This window comes from Nicotiana tabacum, chromosome 5 (assembly GCF_000715075.1).
Source record: "Nicotiana tabacum cultivar K326 chromosome 5, ASM71507v2, whole genome shotgun sequence".
NCBI lineage: Eukaryota > Viridiplantae > Streptophyta > Magnoliopsida > Solanales > Solanaceae > Nicotiana > Nicotiana tabacum.
This window is the reverse complement of record NC_134084.1, coordinates 96,928,194-96,939,855: the sequence shown is the minus strand read 5'-3', so window position 1 is coordinate 96,939,855 and position 11,662 is coordinate 96,928,194. Positions and strand designations below refer to the sequence as shown.

General features: G+C 38.0%; 1 pseudogene; it reads left to right on the top strand.

Annotated features, from left to right (window-relative positions):
• The first annotated feature begins 1,704 nt into the window (after window positions 1-1,704).
• On the top strand, window positions 1,705-4,789 carry LOC107775628 (indole-3-acetic acid-amido synthetase GH3.6-like; annotated as a pseudogene).
• The last annotated feature ends 6,873 nt before the right edge of the window (window positions 4,790-11,662 follow it).

The window sequence follows — 11,662 nt, the reverse complement described above, 5'->3', positions numbered from 1 at the left end:
TTTCTTTTCATGATATAAAAAAATATTTCTTTTCATTATAACAAAAGAATTACTTTCTTTTTATGATGTAGAAAAAATATTTTCTTTTTTTTCAACAAAGTAGTTTTTTTTTTAATTTCAATAAAATGAGTAATTTATTTTCTTGTTCTATAAAGAGCACTTTCTATTTCAATCAGAAAACGAGTATTTTCTTTTTAGTTATGGAGCACAAATTTCAACGTTATTTTTGCGCAAAAAAGTAAAGCAACACATTAGTTCTTTTGGGTTTGTGTGAATTTTAGAAGGATGATTAAATTTTTGAAAATTTAGAGTCGTTGGGTATTTGGGTGGGCGCGGGCGACCAAGGAAACATGTGGACTTGGGGGAAGGGGTTGAGGAGAGTAGCATAAAAAAAATATTTTCCTAAACACATATTTTCTACTCTCTAATCAAACACTAAAAAATATTTTCTGAAAAAGTTTTTCATTCACCAACCAAACAAAGGGAAAATACGTGATAAATCACTCATTTTCAATGAAAACATTTTCCATTGGGTGTGTTTTGTATGAAGGAAAATATTTTTTAAAAAATATTTTCATTTTTCTCATGTTTGATTAGCTTAAATGTTTTGGAAAATATTTTCCTCGTGGAATCATTTTCCTCTAATTTTTTCTCCAATTGAAGGAAAATGACTTCCTTATCAAAAGTAGGGAAAACATTTTCCAATAATCTTTTCCAACCTTTCCCACCCTATTCCCCACCCCACTCAACCACAACCTCAACCCTACTCCCTGCCACCCCCACCCCAATCTCCACCCGCACACCAACCCACCACCATTCCCCATCACCACCACCCACCCCTACATTCACAACCGCCAAATCGGCCCCTAAACCTCAACCTACCATTCTCTCCCGATCCATTCGTTTCTCATACCGTTTTCCTAAATTATATATATTTAAAAAAAAACTTTTTGCTACCTAACAGATGATCAAAAAATAAGTAAGAAAATCACTTATTTTTCAAAAAAATATTTTGTAGAAAAATATTTTATAAGGAAACATTTTCGTTAATACCAAACACACCCTTAATATCTTTCGGAGAATTAGTAGAGCTCGTCCTAAAGCAATTTATTGATTTAAAATTGGAAAAGAAAAATATTTTCCTTCGTACCAAACACATCCTTAACGTCTTCCGGAGAATTAGTAGAGCTCGTCCTAAAGCATTTTCTTTGATTTGAATTTGAATTCTGTAACTGATCGAAATGAATGGACAGATTTCTTTACGTTTATTTTAATCACCAGCTCTTCCTCGTACAAATAAGAGTCACATGTTAACATAATAACTATTACTAGTCAACAATCATTTTATAATAGAACTTAACAAATTAATTCAGATTTCAGAATCCAAACTGAGCTGCTCTGTAATTGATTAAATGTTATTACAGCTCAAAGATCCATATCTGGATAGACACAATGGGAACGGATCTATAACCCATGCTCCCAAGTCAGAGTTGCCTCAAGCAATTTTATTATATTAAGTAGTGCTGTACATGGTATAAAGGCGAGGCGGGAATCACGTTTTGAAGTTTCAACTAACTATACCAAATTAACAAAAAGAAGAGAGACACGTGGATATATTTTATTTAGAACTAGTACCCCAAAACATCCTTTATATAAAGCCCCACTTGATACACTCAAGTATTCATTATCTTCACGTTCTACAGGTCCTACACACTACGACCATAACTCAATATTCGTTTTCTTCACCTTGTAACAGATCTAGAAGTTGTTGGTCGGGATCATGGAACTATCGCTCGACTCAGCCTTCCCTCCCACACAACACTTGTCCATCCGTGTGGACAGTGTCCACACACACTCTATAAAATATGGGTGGAAGCATAGCTGAGGAAACAAAGAGCCCCAACAAGTCCACATGGAGTATGGCAGAAGAAATCAAGAAGAATCTTGAATTCATTGAAGAGGTGACTAGCAACGTTGATGAGGTCCAATGTAGAGTTCTTGCTGAAATTCTCTCCCAGAATGCTCAACCCATGTTGAGTACTTGCAACGCCATAATCTCAATGGCCGTAATGATAGAGAGACATTCAAGAAAGTCGTACCTGTCATCACTTATGAAGATATTCAGTCTGATATCAACCGTATAGCCTATGACAATAAATCTCCTATCCTCTGCTCCAAAACCATCTCTGAACTATTTACAAGGTTCTCCTCGGATCCTTTTTTTCCCTGAATAGAAAGTGGAGTATAAAATTCCTATATATCGATCTCTCTCATTTTGGATATATAATAGATATTAAATTATGTGATAATCTCGCATAAGTTGTTAGAGAAAATATACTTTATACTTTATCTACTTGATTATGTCAACAACACATGCATGTTGCTCTTGCATGTGAATACACACATGTATAAAACGTACAAACAACAACCCAGTAGAATCCCACCCCGTTGGGTCTGGGAAGGGTAAAGTATACGCAGACCTTACCCCTACACCGGAGGGGATAGAGAGGCTGTTTCCGGGAGACCCTCGGCTGCTCAGACACGCACACATGTATACACATTCGTAATTAGTATTTGCTAAAAGGGAAATTTTGATGTACTACATGCAGTTCTGGTACGTCTGGAGGGGAAAGCAAATTGATACCAACAGTAGAGAGAGTTTGAGAGGAGATCAGTACAAATTCAAAACCTTATGATGTCCGTGATGAGCCAAGTGGCTCCAGATTTCGGAAAAGGTAAAGGGATGTATTTCATGTTCATAAAGTCTGAAGAGAAGACCCCAGGAGGATTACCAGCTCGCTTTGCTTCAACAAGTATTTACACGAGTCCTCATTTCAACTACAGTCGTCTTCATCACCCCCACTTTAACTACACCAGTCCGACTTCAACCATTCTTTGCTCTGACTCTTACCAAAGCTTGTACTCCCAAATGCTTTGTGGCCTCTGCCAAAACCAAGAAGTCCTCCGTGTTGGCTCGCTTTTTCCAAGCGGCTTCATTAGTGCCATCCGATTCTTGGAGAAGCACTGGTCTCTACTTTGTAACGATATCCGAACCGGAACTCTTAACACCCAAATAACTAATCCGTCAGTGAGAGAGGCAGTGATGGAAATACTCAAACCTGACCCAAAGTTAGCTAATTTCATTGAGGCTGGATGCAGTAAAGATTCATGGCAAGGGATCGTCACTAGGTTGTGGCCTAATACCAAGTATGTGGAAACTATTGTGACTGGCTTCATGTCACAATATGTACCGACCCTTGATTATTATAGCAATAGCCTCCCTCTTGTTAGTACCATGTATGCTTCCTCAGAATGCCACTTTGGAATCAACTTGAACCCTTTTTGTCAGCCCACTGATGTATCTTACACATTTATTCCCACTATGTGCTATTCTGAGTTCTTACCATATCATGGAAACAGTGGAGTTATTGATTCTATCTCCATGCCCAAGTCGCTTAATGAGAAAGAACAACAACAGTTGGTTGATTTGGCTGATGTCAAGATTGGTCAGGAGTACGAGCTTGTCGTTACCACATTCTGGTATGGTAGTATTTTCAAATACCAAATGAAAAGCTCTTGACATATTTTTTTTTTCCATTTATCTGTCAAATTTGCCAACGCTTAGCTTTGCTTGAATTTTGTTCCATTTCAGGACTCTATAGGTACAGAGTCGGTGATGTGCTTCGTGTTGCTGGATACAAGAACAACGCCCCTCAATTCAACTTCCTATGTCGGGAAAATGTAATATTGAGCATTGGTGCTGACTACACTAATGAAGTTGAGCTACAAAATGCAGTGGGCAATCTGATGCTATTTGATGCACATTTATCCCAGTACACCAGCGTCGATTTCACCACCATTCCAAGCCACTATGTCCTATTTTGGGAGCTGAGTATGAATGACTCTACCTCAATTCCTCCTTCAGTCTTTGAAGCGTGTTGCATCACAATTGAAGAATCTCTAAACTACTTCTACCGCGAGGGACGTGCGTCTGATAAATCCATCGGGCCTCTAGAAATCAGGATGGTGGAAACTGGAACTTTTGACAAGCTCATGGACTATCGCATTAGCTTAGGTGCTTCTATGAACCAATACAAGACACCCCTATGTGTGAAATATGCACCCTTTATTGAGCTATTGACCTCTAGGGTCGCGTCCAGCTACTTCAGTCCCATGTGTCCAAAATGGGCTCCTGGCTACAAGAAATGGGACAACACAACTTAAATGTCAAGATTTCTCTGCTTGTAGCTTCATTAACTATCCAGAAAAAAAAACAACCATTTGTGGATTATTGCAGGGATTCAAAATCATCCTAACTATGTTAGTCTTTCATGACATGGTATGGATTTGTGTTTGTCACAAACAAAACATGGCACTGTACGTCCTTTTTTTTAAGACACTCTATACATTCTGTTCTCATTTACATATAGACCCAGCGGCAGAAGCCGCTTCCATCTAAACGCTCTTCTTCTCCTTTTTCCCCCTCCTCCTTCATGCTTCTAGTTAATTTAAATTGCTAAACTGAACTATAGTATTTATCTGTTGTAATATCTAGCTTGAACATGCTCTATCTCTTGGTGTTTTCCTGTACAAAAAAACTTGAAACGGGTCCACTATATGTTTCATATGACATTGCAAATGAAAAAAGATAGAGAAATGATATGATGCTACCTTTATTTTATTTTGACATCTGCATTTTTTATTGTTGAAAGATGGGCAGATTTCACGGAGATATTTTAGGGACACTAATGTGATTGTTCCTTAATTAATATAGTTTCTTATTACATGATTTTGTGGGATACATAGAGATTCAAATCTATCCTTAGCTGTAATCAAGATCATGTTAATGATCTTATTTTGCATCTTGCTTTTCTCTATACAAAGAGGTTTATGGTCTATACTATTGCCACCGGAAGTTGACTTAAGTTTTCAAGTGATTTAATTTGGAGTTTTTATGATTATTATTGAGCTATGAATATTTATGTATTTTCACTTACTATTAGTTTTACTGTTAGCTTAACTTAGCTGTCAATTAGTTAAATGTTAGTTTAGCTTAGCTGTCAATTAGTTTGCAATTAGTTAGTGTTCCATGTTATAAGTGGAGGACTCACTCGTGTATATATGTAATCGTTTATTGAACTAAAGAGATTGCACGGTTCATTTCAGAAATTATTTTCTCTCAGCTTTTTCTCTCTCTCTCGAAGCTTCTGTATTTTCTCCATGGCAGCTCAAGCTTGAGCTCAAGGTTCTCTGTGCCTTCTTCCTCTTTACATGGTATCAGAGCATTGTTCTATCAGATCCTACTACTCAATTCCTATTGAATCGTGACTTTCATTGCAAAATCGAAAATTTCGATTTTGCCCTAATTTTCAATTTGTCAATTTCTCTTCTCCCAAATTAACTCTCACATGGCGACTCTCGATCAAGTAGACGATTCCGGCGTTACTGCAGATAGTCCTATCTCTACCCCCATTTCTGAGCCCAACATCGATCCAAATTAATTGTTCCTTTAACATGCACCCTTCTGACAACCCGGGTGCAATGTTGGTTATCGATCTTGGAGGAGAAGTGTTCTACGTGCTCTTTCAGTGAAGAACAAGTTAGGCTTCATCAATGGTGAGTGCAAACGTCCAGAACCAGATTCCCCATCCATCCGTCAATGGATGCGTTGTGACAATATGGTTACTTCGCGGATTTTAAATTCCCTTGCTAAAGATATTGCAGATAGCGTAGAATATGCAAATGATGCAACAGAATTATGGATATAATTAGAGGATCGTTATGACCAAACCAATGGAACCAAGCTATACCAAATTCAGAAGGAAATTAACGATTTATCTCAAGGAGTTCTCGACGTTACAGGTTATTACACAAAAATGAAAAGGTTATGGGAAGAATTGAACAATTTGAGTGCCAAATCTCAATGTAGTTGCCAGTGCACCTGTGGAGCCAAGGAATCCATGCATAAGGCTGGACAAGACACGTGCCTAATTCATTTTTTTATGGGACTTAATGAAGTATATATGGTTGTGCGAGGTAGTATTCTGATGATGAATCCATTGCCATCAGTGGCTCAAGCATTTTCTCTACTGATCTAGAAGAAAAACAAAGGGAAGTTAGGCCAAGCAACTCGCTTATGATGGAATCTGCATCTATGAATGTCAACTCTTCTAGGAATATCAGCTTGCCTACAATGGAATCTACCTCTTTGGATGTCAATACATCGAGAAATGAGGGCTTCAAAATCAATTATTCGACTGGGAATCACCCAAATAGTAGGCCTCGTCCATTTTGCGACTATTGCAAACGTCCATGGCATACCAAAGATAAGTGTTTCAAGCTGCATGGTTATCCCCAAAACAACAACTTTAATCCTAGATTCAATAAGGCCAAGAGAGTTTCTGCAATGTGCATGGTGCACCAGTTGAATCCATGTCAGTTAAGGATGATGGGATGAGCTCTCACGGGTGTAGTGACAACAACAACATGAATTTCCCTCTTAACTTGACCAAGAAACAGTATGGGCAACTATTTAGCCTACTACAACAATTTCACATTGGGAGTGAAGGAGAGAACACCACTTGTCGGCACTAACCAATAGAAATGCGAATTTTGCGGGTATCTTTGCTTTTTCTGCCTCTATCTTGTCTATTGATTTTTGTTTGCTATCATGTAGATGCTTTACACCAAGTGTTGACCTCTGAATTTTAGACTCTGGAGCATCTAACCACATGACCTTTAATAAATCCCTATTATCTCACACCAAAACTCTTTCATATCCTTTGCTAATCACTCTACCCAATGGCTATCGAGTGAAAGTGACAAAAACTGGAACTGTAACATATACATCTCATATAGTATTACATAAAGTTCTTTATGTACCTTCTTTCAAGTATAATCTCATTTTCATTCATTGCCTTACTTCACAGATTAAAAGCTTAGTTGCCTTCACTGACTCTTCATGTCTTCTGCAGGCCCCTTCAATGAAGAGGCCTCTAGAGATTGGTAAGATCAAGGATGGATTATATCTTCTTTGTTCCAGCTGTCTAAAGAACCCAGTTTCAGCTTCAAACTCTGCTCCTTTGAATTCTTGCACTATTTTACCTACTTCATGTCATGAAAATAGTTTACATTCTCACATTCACTCACCTGTAAATGTTTCACACACTCACACTCATCCATGTTCACTTGTAAATACTTCCAATTTCAATAAAACTCAGTGCTCTACTTCACATTATACTTTGCCTAATACAAACAATGTGTACTTTATATGGCACAATAGGTTGGGACATGTACCTTTTGTGAAGATGAGGGGTATATCATTAATTCCCGTCCAATTTTCTTCAAAACAACCTTTCCTTTGTTCAATTTGCCCCATAGCCAGACAATCCAGGCTACCCTTTCCTCAGAAAACAAGCTCCACCAGTAATATCATTGATCTCCTACATGTTGACCTATGAGGACCTTATCATGAACCTACTCATAAGAATTTTAAATACTTTATTACCTTAGTGGATGATTATAGTAGGTGTAATTGGACACACCTCTTGAGCTCTAAAAGCAATGCTTTACAGATCATTAAAGCTTTTGTGTATATGGTTCAGCACCTAATTTCAAAGTAAAATCAAGTGTATTAGGTCAGATAATGGCCTAGAGTTTACCAACACTGAGTCCACTCATTTCTTCCACTCCAAGGGAATCATTCATCAAAAAACATGCCCTTATACACCTCAACAAAATGGAGTGGTAGAAAGGAAACATAAGTACCTCCTTGAGACTGCCAGGGCACTCTTGTTCCAATCCAAATTACCTCTCAAATATTGGGGAGAATGCATATTAACTACCACCTACATTATCAACAGATTACCCACTAGCCATCTCACAAAAAAACTCCCTTTGAATACCTATACAAAAGAATACCTACTTACTCTCATCTTAGAAGCTTTGGCTGTTTGTGTTTTCCTATCACTCCTAAGCCTCACAGAACAAAATTTGAACCAAGAGTAACACCCCATGCTTTTGTAGTTACCCCTATGACACAAAAGGGTACAAGGTCCTTAGCCTACTTACCAAGAAAATCTTTGTTTCCAGAGATGTGGTGTTTCATGAGAGTGTATTTTCCTTTGCTCTTTTATATGATTCTATACCTTCTCCTACTGTCTTTCAATCTATCCCATTTGTTGATGATTTGCCTCCTCATTCTACCAATCTTGATAAATCTGCCACCCTTCCTCCTTCATCCAGCATACCATCCTCATCTGTTTCTCCATTACATTCTTCTTCTACTCTTCATCCCATTTCTCCTTCTATAACTACTAGGAAGTCCTCTAGACCTCATAAGTTACCTGTTCACTTAGAGGATTATGTGTGCTCTCTTCCCAACTTAAAACCTCCTGTCTCCACTGATTCTCCTTTGTCTCTTAGTGCTTTGTTCTCCAATCATCACCATATGTCCCTTACTTCTTTAATCCCAAATAGTCAACATCTTGTGCAAACTGTTTTTCATGATAGTGAGCCTTCTTCTTTTGAAGAGGCAGCCTTGTACCCTGCTTGGCAAGGGGCTATGTCTTTAGAGTTTGGGGCTTTACATACAAATAACACTTCGGACCTGGTTCCTTTACCTTTTGGTAAGAAAGTCATAGGTTGTAGATGGGTTTATAAGGTTAAACACAGGGCTGATGGGAGCATAGAGAGATTCAAAGCCAGGTTAGTTGTCAAGGGATATACCCAGCAGGCTGGGATTGACTACACAGAAACCTATTCCCCTGTTGCAAAAATCACTACAGTTAGAGCACTCATAGCCACTACAGTTAAGAAGCACTAGGACATCTTCCAGCTTGATGTGAACAATGCCTTCCTCCATGGTAATTTAGAGGAAGAAGTTTACATGCAATTACCACCTGGTCTGGTAGTAGACACACCTGGAGTTGTCTGCAAGTTAAGAAAATCTCTCTATGGACTAAAATAGGCTAGTAGACAATGGTATGCAAAATTGGCAACTGCTCTATATTCCAAAGGTTATATTCATTCCTTGCATGATTATTCTCTCTTCTACAAGAAATCATCTTCTTCCACAATTTTTATTGTTGTATATGTTGATGATGTCATTATTACTGGGACCAGTTCTCTAGAGATCACTAAATTGAAAACCTTCTTACATGACCAATTCAAGATTAAGGACCTGGGCAGGCTTCACTATTTCCTTAGTTTAGAGGTCCTTTACAAAGAGGATGAAGTTGTCATCTCCTAGAGAAAGTTTGCACTGGATCTCCTGAAGGAGTTTGATTGTCTTCATAGGCAAACTTAACTTTCTTACTAATACCAGGTTAGACATTGCCTTTGGTGTCCAACACTTGAGCCAATTTATGCAGGATCCTCGCGAGCCCTACAAGCTGCCCTTCACTTGCTTAGGTACCTCAAGGGTGATCCTACACTTGGTATTTTTATGTCCAATGATCCTGATTTTACCATCAAAGGGTATTGTGACTCTGCCTGGGCTGCCTACCCAGATTCCAGAAGGTCAGTTAGTGGTTACTTGGTACTGCTAGGTACTAGTCATATTAGTTAGAAGTCTAAGAAACAAAAAACCATTTTTCTCTCCTCCGCTGAAGCTAAATATAGGTCTCTTAGAAAGGTAGTTGGAGAATTAACTTGGCTGTGCAGACTGTTTGAGGAACTAACTATTTCTTTTCCTACACATGTGAGTGTATATTGTGACAGCCAATCCGCCTTACACATTGCTAGGAACCTTGTGTTCCATGAGCGGACCAAACACATCGAGGTTGATTGTCACTTTGTGAGGGATAAACTTCAAGAAGGTCTTATATCCTTACATCATATTGGCACAGACAACCAACTGATAGACATTCTTACCAAGGATCTCACTGGAATCAAACATTCCACTGTGTTAAGCAAGTTGGCCGTGAAGACCTCACCTCCAACTTGAGGGAGGTATTGAGCTATGAATATTTATGTATTTTCACTTATTGTTAGTTTTACTGTTAGCTTAGCTTAGCTTAGCTGTCAATTAGTTAAATGTCAGTTTAGCTTAGCTGACACTTAGTTGAAAATTAGTTAGTGTTCCATGTAATAAGTGGAGGACCCCACTCATTTATATATGCAATCATTTACTGAACTAAAGAGATTACACAGTTCATTTTAGAAATTATTTTCTCTCAGCTTTCTTTCTCTCTCTCTCTCTCTCAGCTTCTGTATTTCTCCATGGCAGCTCAAGCTTGAGCTCAAGGTTCTCTGTGCCTTCTTCCTCTTTACAATTATCTTTATTGAATTCAACAAACTCACATGCCAGTTTGTATGATTGGGCTTATATATATTTCATTGGTTAAGAAGCTATAAACTTTTTTAGTGTTTTTTAATCAATACATAAATACTACAGTTGCTCTCAAAAATTATTCTACAGTTAATTATCAACAATAATAAGTTATAAATTCATGAGGAAGTTTATTAATTGTATATGGGATGATTTTTAGGAGGTTATCTGGCTGAAAACTGGGTATATTTATGGAGAAGAATTAGAGTTTGGTCAAACATAAGGTATCAGGAAACTACCTTATCTGTTGGCTGCTGCTTTGTATGTCATCTGATTCTAACTTGATCTTTACAAATTTTACATTAAATCCTTTCTGCTGGATAGGACAGGGATGTGGCAAATGGGGCGGTATGGGTTTAAGGCTATACGGCGCTGGGCGGGTTTAAAGTTATGCAGTATGGGTGCGGGTTGAAATAAATTTTAAAAAACTGATGCGGGGCAGGTTGCAGAAAAGATTGAACTTGATTTTCATCATGTTTGATTCATAATTTCTACTATATATAAATGTCTAAGGGTGGACGAACACTGCATAAAATTATTGTACAAAATGTAGTAGAAGTTATACTAGCAGGGTGTAGCCTTTTCCAGACGCGTGTACTATATTTCTCAAACCACGTGTAACTAAAACATTTCTTTTGTCTATCACCAAGGTCCTTTACCAATTTACCTACATCATATCACCTTTTTCTCAACTTGCCCTTCCTCTCTTTCATTCATTAGAGCTACAGATTAAAGTGCTTTTCTTCGAAGCATCTTGTGACAAAAATAATATCAAGATGAAAGTAAAAGTATATTACTGTTTTTTAAGGTTTATGAAAAGAAAAAGAGAACTAAAGAGTCACTATCGAGTCTTGATTATTTTTAGCAGATTTTCACTGAAAAATTTATCTTGTCTCTTTATTTCTCTATGAATCTCCCTCTCTTGCTGTTGTATTGGTCAAAATCTGACCGTCATAATCAAGTTGACCGAATCCCCGCCTAAGTAACCGGGCAGTAAAAGTTAATATAGCCCACTTCATTTCCCCTCCCTGACATCCAACGAGTCGGCAAGAGTAGCGTCTAAAATCACGACTGAGATACATTGGCGACCAGAGGACGTCGAGTCAAGCAAAGGGCAAGGATGCCCTGACTATATATAGCCAGAGAAAGCTTTCAACCCAGGGGGGCTGCTCCTCATATCTTTCTCAAATGAGCAAAAAGCTCTCTTCTTGTATTCTCGCTAGAGAAGAAGTAGTCTCTAGAGAAATGTGTAAATCTGCCTCCTCATCGATCGATGGGAGAGACAACATTGAATCTTAATAAGATCACTCATATTTCTTTCATCTTATGTGT